General features: G+C 47.4%; 2 protein-coding genes across 4 annotated transcripts in view; both read left to right on the top strand.

Annotated features, from left to right (window-relative positions):
- LOC144366847 (uncharacterized) overlaps nt 1-5,361 on the top strand; it is a 68,532-nt gene extending 63,171 nt beyond the window's left edge. The window contains exon 15 of one of the 2 annotated variants that reach the window (XR_013425992.1): nt 1,674-5,361. The gene's annotated coding sequence lies outside the window, so the exon portion shown is untranslated. Of the gene's footprint in view, nt 1-897 lie in introns of both variants that reach the window. The other variant, XR_013425991.1, reaches the window with a different exon arrangement.
- A 5,268-nt stretch (nt 5,362-10,629) lies between these two features.
- LOC144366848 (uncharacterized) overlaps nt 10,630-14,120 on the top strand; it is a 28,042-nt gene continuing 24,551 nt past the window's right edge. The window contains exons 1-2 of one of the 2 annotated variants that reach the window (XM_078021699.1): nt 10,630-11,071; nt 12,035-12,166. The gene's annotated coding sequence lies outside the window, so the exon portion shown is untranslated. The other variant, XM_078021698.1, reaches the window with a different exon arrangement.

The following is a 14,120-nucleotide window of genomic DNA, read 5'->3' as shown; positions in this document are numbered from 1 at the left end:
TTGGTACAGGGGTTGAACCCAGAGTCCCTTAACGACTGGTCCATATTCCCAGCTTTTTTCATTTTAGACAGGGTCTTGCTAAGTTGCTGAGGCTGGCTTGAAACTTGTGATCATCCTGCCTCACCCTCCCAAGAGGCTGGGATTACAGGCATGAGACACCATGCCTGCAACTTAGCCAATCTTGGCCTTGCATGTAAGACACTCCAACCTCAGACTTGGTTATTTATGAAAATGTTAGAGAACTGGTCATAGGAGCCATAGGGATGGTATGTTTCACTGTGGACAGACTTGGATCGTGGCTGCTATGAGTTCCTGGCTCACAGGTAAGAAAACAGCAATGGAATTACTTACACATCAGCTTTTTGGCCTATGTGTTTAGGACGCCCTTAGCTGACAAAGGAAGGGATAATAACCTGGCTGTTCTGATCTTATTTGGAGATGGGCACACAGGCACAAAGGACTTAGAATTTTCAAAACACAGCCCAAACAGGCTGTCTCCTGGCCTTTATGTGTTATTGTGTCCTGTTCCCAGTTGCTACAATACTGACATTTCTCCCCATATGCAGGGCTTCTCAGGTCCTACCCCTGGTTTTTAACATGTGCTGTTTCAGTCCACATCAGTGCTGATTCCACTTGTAGCCCATTTTTTCCCATGTTACTGTTAAATCATCCCTATCAGTGACCCATGGTGTATACTGCTGCTTGAAGGAGCTTTTCTTCTTTGCCCCTCATGGATGTTAGCTTTTCAATGGCTGATCAGGTGCAGGGGAGGATACATGTTAGGGAGGTCCAACAGGCCCTGGGGCAGCGCAGAGAATCTACTACAGATTTTAGGCCCACTTCAGTGCAGTTTCCTTGGTGCACAAGGCCCACTACACATTCTGCCTGTTTTTCTAGGCTAAGGCACTCTTCTATTGGGTTGTGAGTTGTCCTGAGCCTGCTCGTTGATCATTTCTCCCAACCATCTGATTGTCCCACTTACTCTAATGCTTGGAGATGATTTGCAGAAGCTCAAATTTATTCAGACCCTCCTCCTTAAGCAAGTGTTGGTCCAAAGCCCTCTACCCTGGCAGGTCACCTGGATCAGGGTGGGAGACAGGTCATCAGGGTATGTGCCCCGGAGGCGATACCCACTGGATAGTGGCCTGGGACATTCAGGAGACACCTTAGCTATGAATACAAGGGCACCTTCTTGTTATCCTGCTACTAGCATCTGGCCTCCATGTAATTATATGAGGTCTTCTGATGGGCTACTAGCCCAATCTTCATACAAAAGACTGCCTGTACCTGCCATTGTCCTATGTGGAGCCATATTTCACTCGAGTAGAAGTTCCATTCTACTTTCCACTTCCACTGAGATCAGAGGAATGGGCCAGTGGCACCCTCTATGCCAGATTTGCTCTGGGATGCAGGATGAATCTGTGCTTATCACAGGTAGAAACTCTAAAGGCTTTGGTCCTGACAGCCAAGACACCAAACAAGTGAGTCAGCAGGGGGAGGATTGAACATGGCTCCTCTGCAGCTGGACACCTGGAATATTGGGAATATACTGCATATCCATAAAAATTCTACAAAGAGACCCTCTGATTCCCCGTTCAAGGGATATGCAGACTCTGACACTCCTGAGGACAGGGCTCGTCCATGGTGTTTGCTATGTTTTCTGCCTTTTCCAGTATGGGCACCCAGGTGACACCCCTGCTGTCAGCCACACTAGGATGCTCTTGCGCTCCATGCTCTGCTCCTCTAACTGGATATGTGGTAGTGAGGAAGTGCTAGTGGATACCCCTGAGATACTGGACTCAATGTTGCTTTTGATGGCCATGGGAAAGGTCCTGGATGACACTGAAGAGGTGCTGCTCAAAGATGCAGTGATGCTGGACATCATTGCTGAGAACTCTGAATTTGACTCCAAGAAACATGGGGATGGCAACATCAGTAGAATCTCAGAAACTGCGGGATACATAGGTTCACAATTCTGTTTGGGGAGTTCTGGAAATTATACCCATGCACTGAGCCATCTTGGCTCCTTGGGTTAGACAAAGATTGAGGATGCAATCAGAGACAGCATTGTCCTCACAGTCTGCCACCAAACAGGGAAGCTGAACTTTGCACAGGGTCTGCTTCTAAAGGTTCTTTATCCCCCAAAATGCTGCTTGTACTTTTGGTTACCTTGCCTCTCTCTGCATGCTGCTCCTTCTGGAAGGTACAAAGGCACACCTACCCCACTGACATTGGGAGGACTGTCACTTTACTGCCATTGATGCTGTCCTGATTCACCTGCCCTGCTCAGAGTTCATGGACATATCATTTCCTTTGGAACCTCATCACCTCCCAGGAGTGAGCACCCCTGGCTGCAATGGCAACCTGGGGTTGGGGCAGGAACACAGGCTCTGGAGCAGGGAACAGCAGGTCTAGGCAGCAGAGACCAGAAGGAAGTTCAACCGCCCTGCTCAGCCATGCCAAGACACCTCATCCATCAGCACAAAGCTCTCTGCCCCCAGGTCTGGAGGGAATGTTAACACATGAGGCTTTTCTTCCCTTAGCGCTTTCTCTGTGGCCAAAGGATAAGACTGGCAAGCCTCTACTGATAGAACTGGCACTAGGGTGGACTCCAGATCTAGAGTTGGGGACAGACTTGGATCCAGCAGTGGAGCAAGAGCTGAAGCTACCTGGAGCTCTGGAGCTGACACTAAATCTAACCCTGGAACCGCCTCTTGCTTCCAAAGAGATGCTGGAGCTGACTTGAGCTCTGGATCTGACGTTAGTGCTGCCATTTGACTGGGCAGCAGTGCAGCTCCTGGAGAAGGCTCTCTCTCTGCAGGTGATTTTAGAGTTTGCACTGGACCTGAGGCTGCAGCTATAGGAGAAAAGATTCCAGCATGACTGCCTTGCCTTCAGCTTTGCAAAAACAGATAATACCTCTGTATTATCTGTTTTTGCTAAGGAAGACCTTAGCCCCAGAGCCCACTCAGGACCTTTTCCCAGATTGGGGCCATTGCCTGAGTGGTCAAAGCCTTATAATTGTTCCCAGTCCAACACCAGACTTAAGAGATTCCATTCAGTGGGGCTAAAATATAACTGTTTCTTCATTTACCCTTCTGTACCTACCCTAAGCCTCCTTGCCTTCAGGCTCTGCCTCGTAGCCTACGCTTCATGTCCTCAAGCTGGGCCTGCAGGTAGTGGGCACAGTGCTCCAGGTTCAAGCCACCCATGTTGAGCTGCATGAAAGGCAACAGCAGCTGAAGGCACAGAAGGCCTGGAGGCTGATGGAAATCCTCTCTATCCCAGTGCTCAGAATGAAAGGCATGGCACTGTGGGCAGGCAGGTGTGTAGTCAGCAGAAGCCTGGCCTTTCCTTCCCACAGCCTTCTATAGCACCCCTATGGACCTTGACTTCTGTAACTCCCCTGTCTCTCCACAGGCCAGTCCACACCAGCCAAGACACAGTGGCTATACAGGCAGTGACAAGACAGGTCTCTCTCCTTCCAAAAAAAAAAAAAAAAAAAAACCCAAACTCTGGATCCATGGTGTGACCAGCTCTCCCCTACCGTGGGAGAGGCCTGACATTCTTCTTTTTGTTTGCATTCTGGCAATCTCCAGGAGGGTTTGTCCTCCTGTCCATCATTGTCAGGGCTTGATTGAACCTCATACCCAGGTTTTTGCTGCCATGCTATCTCACTCTTTGTGATCTGTATATCTTGCTCCCAAGTGACACTATTCTTCTAGAGGGCACTCTCTGAAGAATAGTGTCATGGGGAGCAAGACACTAGCTCTCATTTCCAAAAAGTGAGGCCTGGGATGAGAGCTACTACTCTCCAAATTTCTGTGGCCCTAGGGGAGAGGACAGGGGTGGTGCATTCAGAATGGGATGGGCGTGGGGGGTTGATTTGCACATGAGCTGGCTCTGAGGCCACAGTCTTTTTAGTTCCCCAAATGACCAAGATTCCACCTACATCTTTTACCTTCTTCTACAATTGAGGCTCCAGACCTTATACTGCAAGCAGGACTCAAAATTGTGGGAACCAGAGCTGGTGTTGCCGCTCAGAGGTAGAGTGCTCACCTAGCATGTGTGAGGCACTGGGTTCGACCCTCAGCACCACATAAAAATAAAATGAGGGTATTGTGTCCACTTACAACTCAAAAATAATAATAAAAATGTTAAAAAAATTGTGAGAACCAATGTTTTTGCAGTCTTCCCAAGCCACAAAACTTTATATATCCCCACACTGGAGATAGGAGCCCTCCATCTTGACCCCAAGTCCACTCCATTTTTAGTTGATCCAGTGGTCCACCATCTTCACTGGAGTAGGACAAGATGTAGCCATGTCTCCTAGAGGACAGGTTGATGTGGTCATTAGAATATGACACCCGAGGTTTCTGTCTAACTGATAAAATTATATGCCAATTTTATCTTACTTGGCCTCCCCAAGCAAGAGAGTTGGGACAGCTTTCTGAAGAAAGATGGCACGGATTCCCCCCATTTTTCACTAAATTATGTGATGTGCTGAGAAACGTCTTCACACAATAGGTGCTTCTTATATATGCTCCTCAAAGAATGAGCCCAACCAGCTGCTTACCACATATCTCACTGGGCATGGGAGCTGCCAGCCCACCGGCCCTTCTCTGGCTATAACTAGGATGGGAATTTCTCTCTATGGAATCTGGAACATCCTTTATGAATGCAAAATTGCTTTGCCCAAGTTAAGTGAGGCCCCTGGCAGATACCTTCTTCTTGCAGATGAGAATGAAACACTAGAGAAACCCACAGCCCTCACTGAGTCCACTTGGAAATGAGCTGGGAACACAATATCAAGGAGTGAGGCCCAGTGTGAGTAGGCTGCTCCACATACTTCTGTGGCCCAGCTGGAGACAGGGTGGTTTAGTCTGGCTGAGAAGGTGAATCCACTTTCTGATGCAAGGCTGTGGCAGACACTTCTAGGACTCATCCCATTGGTCCTGACAATACCCTATGAGGATGGTCTCCTAAACTCCTCAGTTTTCACACAGCAAATTGGGACTTAGAAAGTTACAGGCCATTCTCAAGTTCAGCTAGGTGGTGGCATCTTTGGGTTAGAAGGTTGGGAGCTTAGCTTGGGAGCTCCGCAGGCGCAGCACCTGCTGAGTCGTGATGAACCTTGAGTAGTTGCACACAAAGGTGGTACCTAAGTCTGGGTTCCTGCGTACAAGACAGGCATGGACTGCTTCATGAGCTCTTCCTCCCTATTTGACTCAATGGTCTCTACAGATGCCATCCGTGTTCTGAGTGGGCTAATTTTCACACTGGGGTGGCCAAGAATGGTGGGTTTAAAGATGGAAATAGCAGCAAACAGAAACATGACTCCAATAAAGTGAAGTAAAACCATTGCGGAACAGTTGTCCTCAGTGTGTACACACACACACACACACACACACACACACACACACACACACACACCACACACATACAGGGTGGGGGAGGAGAGAGAGTTGGAATTCTGGGCCATGAATGAGTGGTCAGACATGAAGGCCTGCCTCAGCTAACCTTCCCTTTGCTGCTCAGTGTTAGTCTTGGGCTTCTCTGGAAAAATCGCCAGAGGCTCTGGCAACTAGGGCAAAGGCCCAACCAGAGTTCTTACACTTGGGCGATGGGGAACCCCCGAGATTTCCTGAGGCCTGAGCCTCAGCATGCTGTGGAACAGAACATCCCTCTTACTCCAGCCTCCCCAAGCAAGAGAGCTGGGACAGCTTTCTGAGGAAAGTGGGTACCTTTTTTATTTTTAACCAGGGTTTCATGTTCTGTTTGAACCATCAACCAATGAAAGCACTTTCTGTAGTCCCTGTACCTGAGCCTTTTATTCACACGAGACCACTCCAGAGTCCCATGGACTGCTGACTGTCCCCCACACCACATCAAGTACACAACTGAACAGATTTTCACTAACAACTCCCATCATCCCTTGCCCAGCTTGGCTTCAGCTAGAGCTCCTGCTTTGAGGATTCAAAAACTGGATTCCATAACCAGTCCCCCTCCTCACCAGCTTTGTGATGCTAGACCTACCTTTGTGCCTCTTATGGGTGCTCCAGTGTCCCCAACTCTTCCCTGGGAATTACTGTCACACCACTTCCTAGGATGGAATTGGGCATATGTGCCCATAAATGCCTGTATTGTCTGTGAAACCCATAGACAGAATTCACAATTACAAGAAGGAGAGAAAGAATAAAACCTAACTCATTAAAGAACCTGGGCAATGCCACTTTCCCTCCTGTTTGCAGTTCCCACTCTGATCTATAGCAAGTTTGAAGCAATTGGAATTCAGAGACTGTCACCCTCTAGCATAGAACTTCCCAAGACTTCTTGTGAGATTTCACATTGGCCCAAGCGCCTCTTCTCAGTCTAGGAGATAGGTAACCCACAGAGACTCTAAGATACCATAGCTTCCTGGTTCCCAAAGGCAGTACACCCCTCACTTGGAGGTGGATCATACTCTTCACTCTTGTGTCTAAGGAATAGAATTGGGCAAAAGTGATGGGCTGTCACCTCCAAGATTGAGTTATGGGAAGCCTGACTTCTGTCTGGCTCCCTCTCCAGCATTTTCCCCCACTCTGTCTCCCTTCCAATCTTGATCCAAGGAATGAAATGATATGCTGTCTTTGTATACAACTTTGTGATAAAGACCAGTCCTCCCATCAGAAAAGTGTTGAGTTTCAGCCAAACTGGTTTTTTACCAGGATCACAGGCGAGAGCTCAGGGGCAGATTCTCCCAGCTAAGCCTCAGTGGGGTCTGCAGTCAAAGCCTCCAGGGACATGGAGACAGAGGCATCCAGCTGAGCCACCTTGAACCCAGTTGCACAGAAACTTGACCTTATAAATGCCCATGGCTTTCAGTTGTGAGTTAGGGGGTGGTTATCCACAACTCTGGATATTGAGTGCAGTCTCTGGGCTGTGCGGTGTGCCCTAACCTATCCCTATCTGCCCAGACCCTCCAGCCATATTGGTCTTTTATCCATCCTCCTCTTGTGGCCACACTGAATCAGGACTTCCAATTTCTATGTGGCCATGCCTTCCTCAACACACTGTTCCCAAAATGAGCAGAACTGGCTTCTTTTTGTCATTCTAGTTCCTGCAGCAATGCCACATCACTGAGATGGTTCTCAGTCTCCACCTAGTGACTCCAGCTTTCCTTCACACCGGGCCCTATTTTGGCTCTGGCTCTTGTTCTTTTCTTTCACTTGCATCTGCTTTGTGATTTTATGCACCTCCAGCTGCAGATGTGCAGCTACCAGAGGGTAGGGCTCATGGTGGTGACTTTCAGAGCCTGCACAGGCCCAACATGACCCCTTTAGGTAGGGTGAGCGCTGGAACACAGTGATGAGTGAAGAAATGAATTCAGAAACCCCCTGCCTCTTAGTTGCTCCTCCTATGCACAGGAATGCTAATGATGGGAGGCCCTATGGCATGGGACACTTTGGACATACCATGACCAGGGCCCTCTGAGCATGGACAATACTGCAGCCCCTAGTGGCCAGCATCAACACTATGCCCCAGGGAGGAAACCCCAAATCAAAACCTTGACCTGAGTGTGGGTATTCCCAAGGCAATGAGGTCTCAGGGTCCCTAGCAAAAAGCAGTAAATCTTCTAAATTCCAGGGGAAATGAAGGGAAATCAGAGTCTCCCTTGTTTCTTTTTTCCCTCTGCAGGACCCAGAGTGTTGTCCTCACTTCAGCCAGGGCTATGACCCTGGCCCCATACCCAAATGTGGATCATTAGATTTCTAAAGGACAGTCCTTTCACTGGACCCAGTGTTATGGGCCAGGCTATATGGGCAATGACCAAACAGATGCCATTTTACAGTGAGACTCCATATCATGTAACAAATGCTTCTTCCATGGGAAAGCCCTGCCTCTGTACCTATTAATATTACCTAGCACAACATACTTGGCAAACAAAATAGCAATTCTTATACAATGTAAAATTGGCTTTTTTGGTTTGTTTGTATTTTTCTTGGGCAATGTACCTTCTCAGAGATCGATTGTCTAGACGTTAGTAACCATTTTCTAACTTGTCTGAACTAGGGTCATTTTGACCCACTTCCCTTCTGCTTGCTTGCTGCTATGCCAACCTGGAAAGTCCCATGGAAAATACCAACGTGCCTATTGCATTGTCTTGCTCACTGCCTAATTCAGTTTCTGTACCTGCTTGCTTGCAGCTACATCACCCCAGATGGTTTTTTGCCTTTAAAAATCCTAAAATGTTCATGCTCGGGGATGTTCCTTGCAGAGACAGTGATAGGAGTGTGGGGAGAGTCACTGGCTGTCTGGCTAAATAAAGACTCTTCAATTGGGACAAAACTGGGACGTGGTGTGTTTTCTGAGTGACCTGCCCCACAATACCAGGAAGAGTATTGTAACAATACCCTTTGCATAATCCAGGTCCCTCTTTCCCCAAACCCCAAGCTTCTTGCTCTTGAGAAAACCAGGAAAGGAAGAGAATTTTCCAAGGATCATGATAGGCGAGTGATTCATGGATGGTGAACTGTCACCACCAGAAACTACTGGGAGCATATATGGACCTTGCATCCCTGGCTCGTGCACCTGGATTTTTTTTTTCCACATTGATTTTTTAAAGGAAGTGAGGCTTTCTCATGTGGCACCCCAACACTAAGGCGTCTTCCATGGGAACAAGTGGTGGGCAATGGACCTCATACCATGTCTTTCAAGAGCATGCAGAGAGCATCCCCAGCCCATCCTGACCCTCGGGAACCTGGGGGACATCCCACAAACAGCATAGCATTTCTCCACTTCACATGCAAAGATCCCAGGTGAGAGCCCTACATTCCACTCTGGACTCTGCCCCTGTCATGTGCCTTGAACAGTCCTACCTCTTTCCTGCCACAGTTCCTTGATTGTCCTTCTATGGTTAGTTCATGGAACCCAGGGGGCTTGTGGCCCACCCTACCTGGCTGGGGTCAACTGTTGAGATCTATAGAGAAAGTGGTGACACTGTGGAATATGTCTGGGAACCTTTGTATGATGGAAAGTCCCACCCTCCAGGTTTTCATCTTCAAGGTAATGTGTAGAAAGGGAGCCAGAAAGGTTCTGCCAGATAGAGACAGGTGTGAGAACTGACTGAGCCTCAAAAAGGTGCCCAGGTCTCTGGGTGCAGAGTTAGTTTCATGTGGAATTTCTGGGGACCCTGAAGAAAACCTATTTACCTTTATGCAAAGAGACTGGACTCCTTCAGTCTAGTCATGCTGCTCTGCTTCTCAGATCCCTGGGACATCCCAGGTGTGTGGAGGTGGGGAGTCCACATAACATCCCAGGCTGCACCTGGGCACTTCTATCTGGATTTGAAGCATGTGTATATGCCTCAGGGATCATCAGAACAGTGTAACCCCCTCTGAAAGTGGGCTTAAAGACACTCAGGTCTGAATTAGCCCTGCCCTCTGGACTCCCTAGTCCCTGTTCTTTAGGAGACAATACCAATTCTTAGCCCACAGACTGGGCCCACTCAGATCCCAAGAGAATCCAGGTAGTGTTTCTACCTCTAGCCTTCATGACCCACAAGACAGTGTGTGGATGGACAAAATCAGATTCCTCTGCACCATGGGGATGGCCCCAGCCCACTTCTTAGCATGCTCATGTCTGTATATCGGCCTGTAGACACCTGGAGGAGGAAGGAACCCACAGGCTGATCCCATGATCAGAGCTGCTCCCTGACATGAACAAACAGGTCAGAGCACATAGTCACCACTACCTGTCACTGAGAATTCAATTGAGACACCTGCAGAATTGAAATTGATCTGGCATTCCCAGGAGTAGGGGTAAACTGCATCCAATTTCAATGATGGTTTCCACAAAAACATAATTATTTTTAGAATTTCACTTATCTCACATTCCCAGTAATCAGGTTCATAAAAACATAAAGTATAATTTTCTTTTCTTGGGCCTGGGGAGGGCACTAGAATTCAGTATTGACAGCAAGATGAGAGTCCTGGGGATGTATGGTGGTGATGGCTGTGCAGCAACATGAATGTACTTAATGCCATTGAACTGTGCACGTAAAAAAGGCTAAAATTACAAAATGGATGTTTTGTGTATTTTACACAATTATAAAATTAGAGAAATTGTTAATTTACTCTCTTGGGATTGTTTGTGTTGTGATGGCAAAAACCGTGTAATTTATAGAAAAGATTTTATTTCTCAAAGTTCTGGGGGTTGGAAATCCAATATCAGGTACCACGTTCTGAGAACATTCTTGCTGTGACCTCCTGTGTCAGAAGGTAAAACAGGGAGGGACAAGGGCTGCTTTGAGAAGCCTCCTTTGTAAAGACCTTAATGCCATTCTCATGGAAGGAGTCTCCATGGCCTAATGACCTCTTAATGTCCCCACCTGTTAACACAACATATTCAGGAGACACACATTGAAAGTATAAAACCACTAAGCAGAGACAAACACAATGATATAGATGGTCCTGCTGTGCCTTCCCAGGGCCCTGTCCTCCTGTGCAGCAGTCCTATCACCCTGTGTAACAAGATCTTTCAGACCAGAAAGCCCAGCATCAGCGCGAGTCACACGGCCCCACGGCCACGAGGGGGCAGCCGCAGGCCTCACACCAGGGAGTGTGTATCCAGGTGAGGATCTTGTGGCAACCTAGGTCCCCAGCTGAGGGGACAGGCCAGCAGGCGGAGCGCGCGGAGGGCACCGCCCCCAGCAGGCCAACCCTAAAGGGGAAGCGGAGCCGTCGCCAGGGAGACGGGGGCGTGGCCTATGCAGGGCGGGAACTTTGAGCCGTGGTCGCGGGGAGCTCCGAGGGGGAGAAGCCCGGAAGTAGCGCCCGCGGGACTGGAGGTCCCGGATGGAGGGTCCGGCTCGCTGGGTCGGTGACAGGAGAAGGTGCGCTGCTGGGAGCCGCCCCGGTCTAGGCGCCCACACGAGGGGGGACCCGGAGGACTCTGCCGCCGCCCTGGAGCCTCGGTCCCGGCTGTCTGTCCCCTGGAGCCGCTGGGGCGGTCCCCTCAGCGCCCACCGCGGACCCCGCGGTCCCGGTTCTCACCTGAGGGCCCTCCTCCGCGGAGCTGCTGGTCACAGCGGGTGAGTTTGATCTGCAGGGTCCTGTTCAGGACGCGGTGGCCTCAGCAGTGTGGCCTGCGCCGTGGACCTCAGAGGAGAAGAGGTGGCCTGACCCGCAGGCCCCTGGAGAGGGGAGGGCGACGGGGGAGCCCAGGTGACCTGGGGGCAGGAGGTGGTTTAGAAGGGAGACCCGCCCAGGGGTGTCAGGTGTCTCTGACTCTGTGTCCTTTTGTTTTCCTGTGGCACCTGTGGGTTTTGTTTTAAGTCCTCCCTTTAAAAACCCTTTCGTGTTTACTTCCTGCTCCTGGTGAACACTGGGAAGAGATCCTAAGGTCTTTTAAGGATTCTACAAAGCAGTGTAGTTCCTGGAAGTGCCATGGAAAGAGCAGCGACTTTGGGTAGGAATCAAGGGAGTGAGTCCTGCGGGCTCCAGTTTCTGCACTGTGTGTGAGAGAGTTGCCTGAGGACAGTTTTTGCAATATGTGCCATGGGATGATTCCCAGTGATGGCGGTTGATTGCTAAAATGTGTTGTTTGCATGCTTGGTTTCAGACACTAGCCTAAGCACTGATTCCTTTAGGAAACTCCATGGAAACCATGAGATGGATAGTCCTATTTCCTGATGCATGTTGTTGGAGGAGATATGCTTTCTTTCTCCTGTGACCAGGGGTTTGTATTCAGCTTGGCAGAGAATGGATTGGACACCATAAGGAATGTGAAGTAGCACGTGTTCTGACTGCTCAATGGACAGTTAAATCAGAACCTAGGACATGTGAGTCTATAAAAGAGTACAGTGTAAGAGGTTAGGGTTGCATTTTGCGTAATACAAGTTATTGACTTGAAGTTGCATTTGTTAATTTTAAAATATGGAAGGAAGTATGGAGGTTGGTCCACTTGAGGATTTATTCAATGGAATATCAGACTTTGTTTCTTTTTACTGGCACTGTGGAAATACGAATGATAACAAGTTGGTGACATCTTTCAGGTGGAAACATTGCCAGAGGAGGAGGTCATCAAGTTGGCAAAGAAGCCATTTTGTGAAGCACCTGTTGACTCAAGGCTTTTGATGATGAATTCACGTATGGAGACTTTAATTCTTCCTAGATATTTGCATTTGGTGAGTCACAGAAAGTATCTGAGTAGATAATTATTTGTAAGCATGTCCACAATAATCTCATGTAGTATGCATAAGAGAGTAACAGATCTCGGATGGGGAAAAATTGCCATTTCCTTTGTTGCATTGAAGAAAAGTAATCATGACACAATATTTTCTTTAAAATTTTTTTTTTTTTTTGTCTTGAGGTATGCCACTGTGTTGACCAAGCATGATTGTTGGTAGGTAGGATAGCAAGAACTTGAATTCAGGGATTTGACTGTCATGTGTCCATCTGTTTTTCATTGATTTCTTTGAATAGATCCAGATTGGCAGCTGTCACAGTTTAGCTTTTGACTTTCCCAGCTGTGGGCATCCTGATGGCCCTCAACTCCCTGTCAACACAGACAAGTCTATAAGGAACATGAGGATAAATATCCCTATGCATGTCCCCTTGCTTAAGCAATATGTAGGTAAAGTACGACAGGTGGAATTTCTGGGTAAAAGAATGTCTGTTTACGTCTTTGACTAAGCAGTGCCAGGTGGCTCTTCTGAAGAGCTCAACCTGTCCATACATGGCCAGCATTCTCTTCTCTAGGTTTCTGACTTGTGCATGTTGAATAGCTAGCATACTGTTTTTGTTGGTATATTTCTTAGTTTCTATTCTGATGCTTTTCATTGGGGGAATTCTCTCCCATGAAAATGAGCTTCCTCTGGATCCCCCTGCCCATTCCTCCGCTTGACCTTGTTTTCTTCTTATCGCACGTGTAAGTTCTCTGGGGATGTTGGATTGTTTGTCCATTATGAGACCAACACAGGCCCTCTAGAACTTTCAAACAATTAGTAAAATTCCTAAAGAGAAAGTGAACCCATTGTGCTGGCATTTTGGGAAGAAAAGTATTGGATGATATATTCAAAGCATGAAATTCTATTTTATTCTTTCCAAAATATCTCTGGGCAATGAAATGGAAGTCAGGGTATCTGAGGAAATGATCATCTGTTTCCAGTTTTCTGGGATTTGGTTTAAGTGGTCAAGTTGTGATATGTATTAATTCATGGATCCAATAGGGTGATAATTCTTTTAGGTTACCTTAGGTGCCTTCAAACTGAGGTTGTTGGCTGTCCTCAGGTTTCTGAGGAGAGCTAGGCATAGTTAGTGACATGGAGTCATGACAGTTGTTGGTAACCTGCAACCCTAGTGCAGTCTTGAAGAGGCAATGTGTCTGTCCCATTTCCAAACCTTCAGGCTCAATGTGCACATTTGAGAATGGTTCCAGCCATTTTCTCATCCCTTGGATCATTCCCCTCATATGTCCTGTGAGACATTTTCTATGTGAGGCTTGAAGAAGAAGAGACTATTCTGTAAAGAAAACATTGTGATCTGTGCAGTATAATATTGAATAAAGTCATTGAGAACTCAGAAATTCTGTTTAAAGATATTTGCATCTTAGCCAAATAAAATCTATTTCTAGGCATCCTGGTGAAGACAAGGATTTATCTTTATATCTACCATCATCTGTTTTTTTCGCTTGCATGAAGTTCATCAATTTACAGGCCGTTTTATCAGATGTGCATCTAGATCCCATTTAAATGACACACTTTTAAATGGTAGACCTTTTTACATGAGTGCTTTATCAAACACAGGTTTGGGCTCACGAGCCCATATATCAGTAGTTAGCTGGAACATGTTCTTCAGTTTGGCCTATCCCTCAGTATCCCCCGATGTCGTCTGTTCAATCAGCTTCATTCCTCCTGCTCCATCACTGGCTTTCATAGAAACCACATGCTGTTTATAAATCAGGGATTCCAGTCCTACAACATTGCATTCTTTGAGTATTTAAAGTAATCCAATTTTCACTTCACCATGCCTGACATCAGCAGTAACATTTATCAGCAAATGTTAGCTTTTCCAAGATGCAATTCTATGTGCTCCTCTCCCAAAGAGTCTTACTAGGCATATCGAATACATAATTATTAA

The sequence above is a fragment of the Ictidomys tridecemlineatus genome, chromosome 9 (assembly GCF_052094955.1).
Source record: "Ictidomys tridecemlineatus isolate mIctTri1 chromosome 9, mIctTri1.hap1, whole genome shotgun sequence".
NCBI lineage: Eukaryota > Metazoa > Chordata > Mammalia > Rodentia > Sciuridae > Ictidomys > Ictidomys tridecemlineatus.
This window is presented reverse-complemented; position numbering and strand designations above follow the sequence as displayed.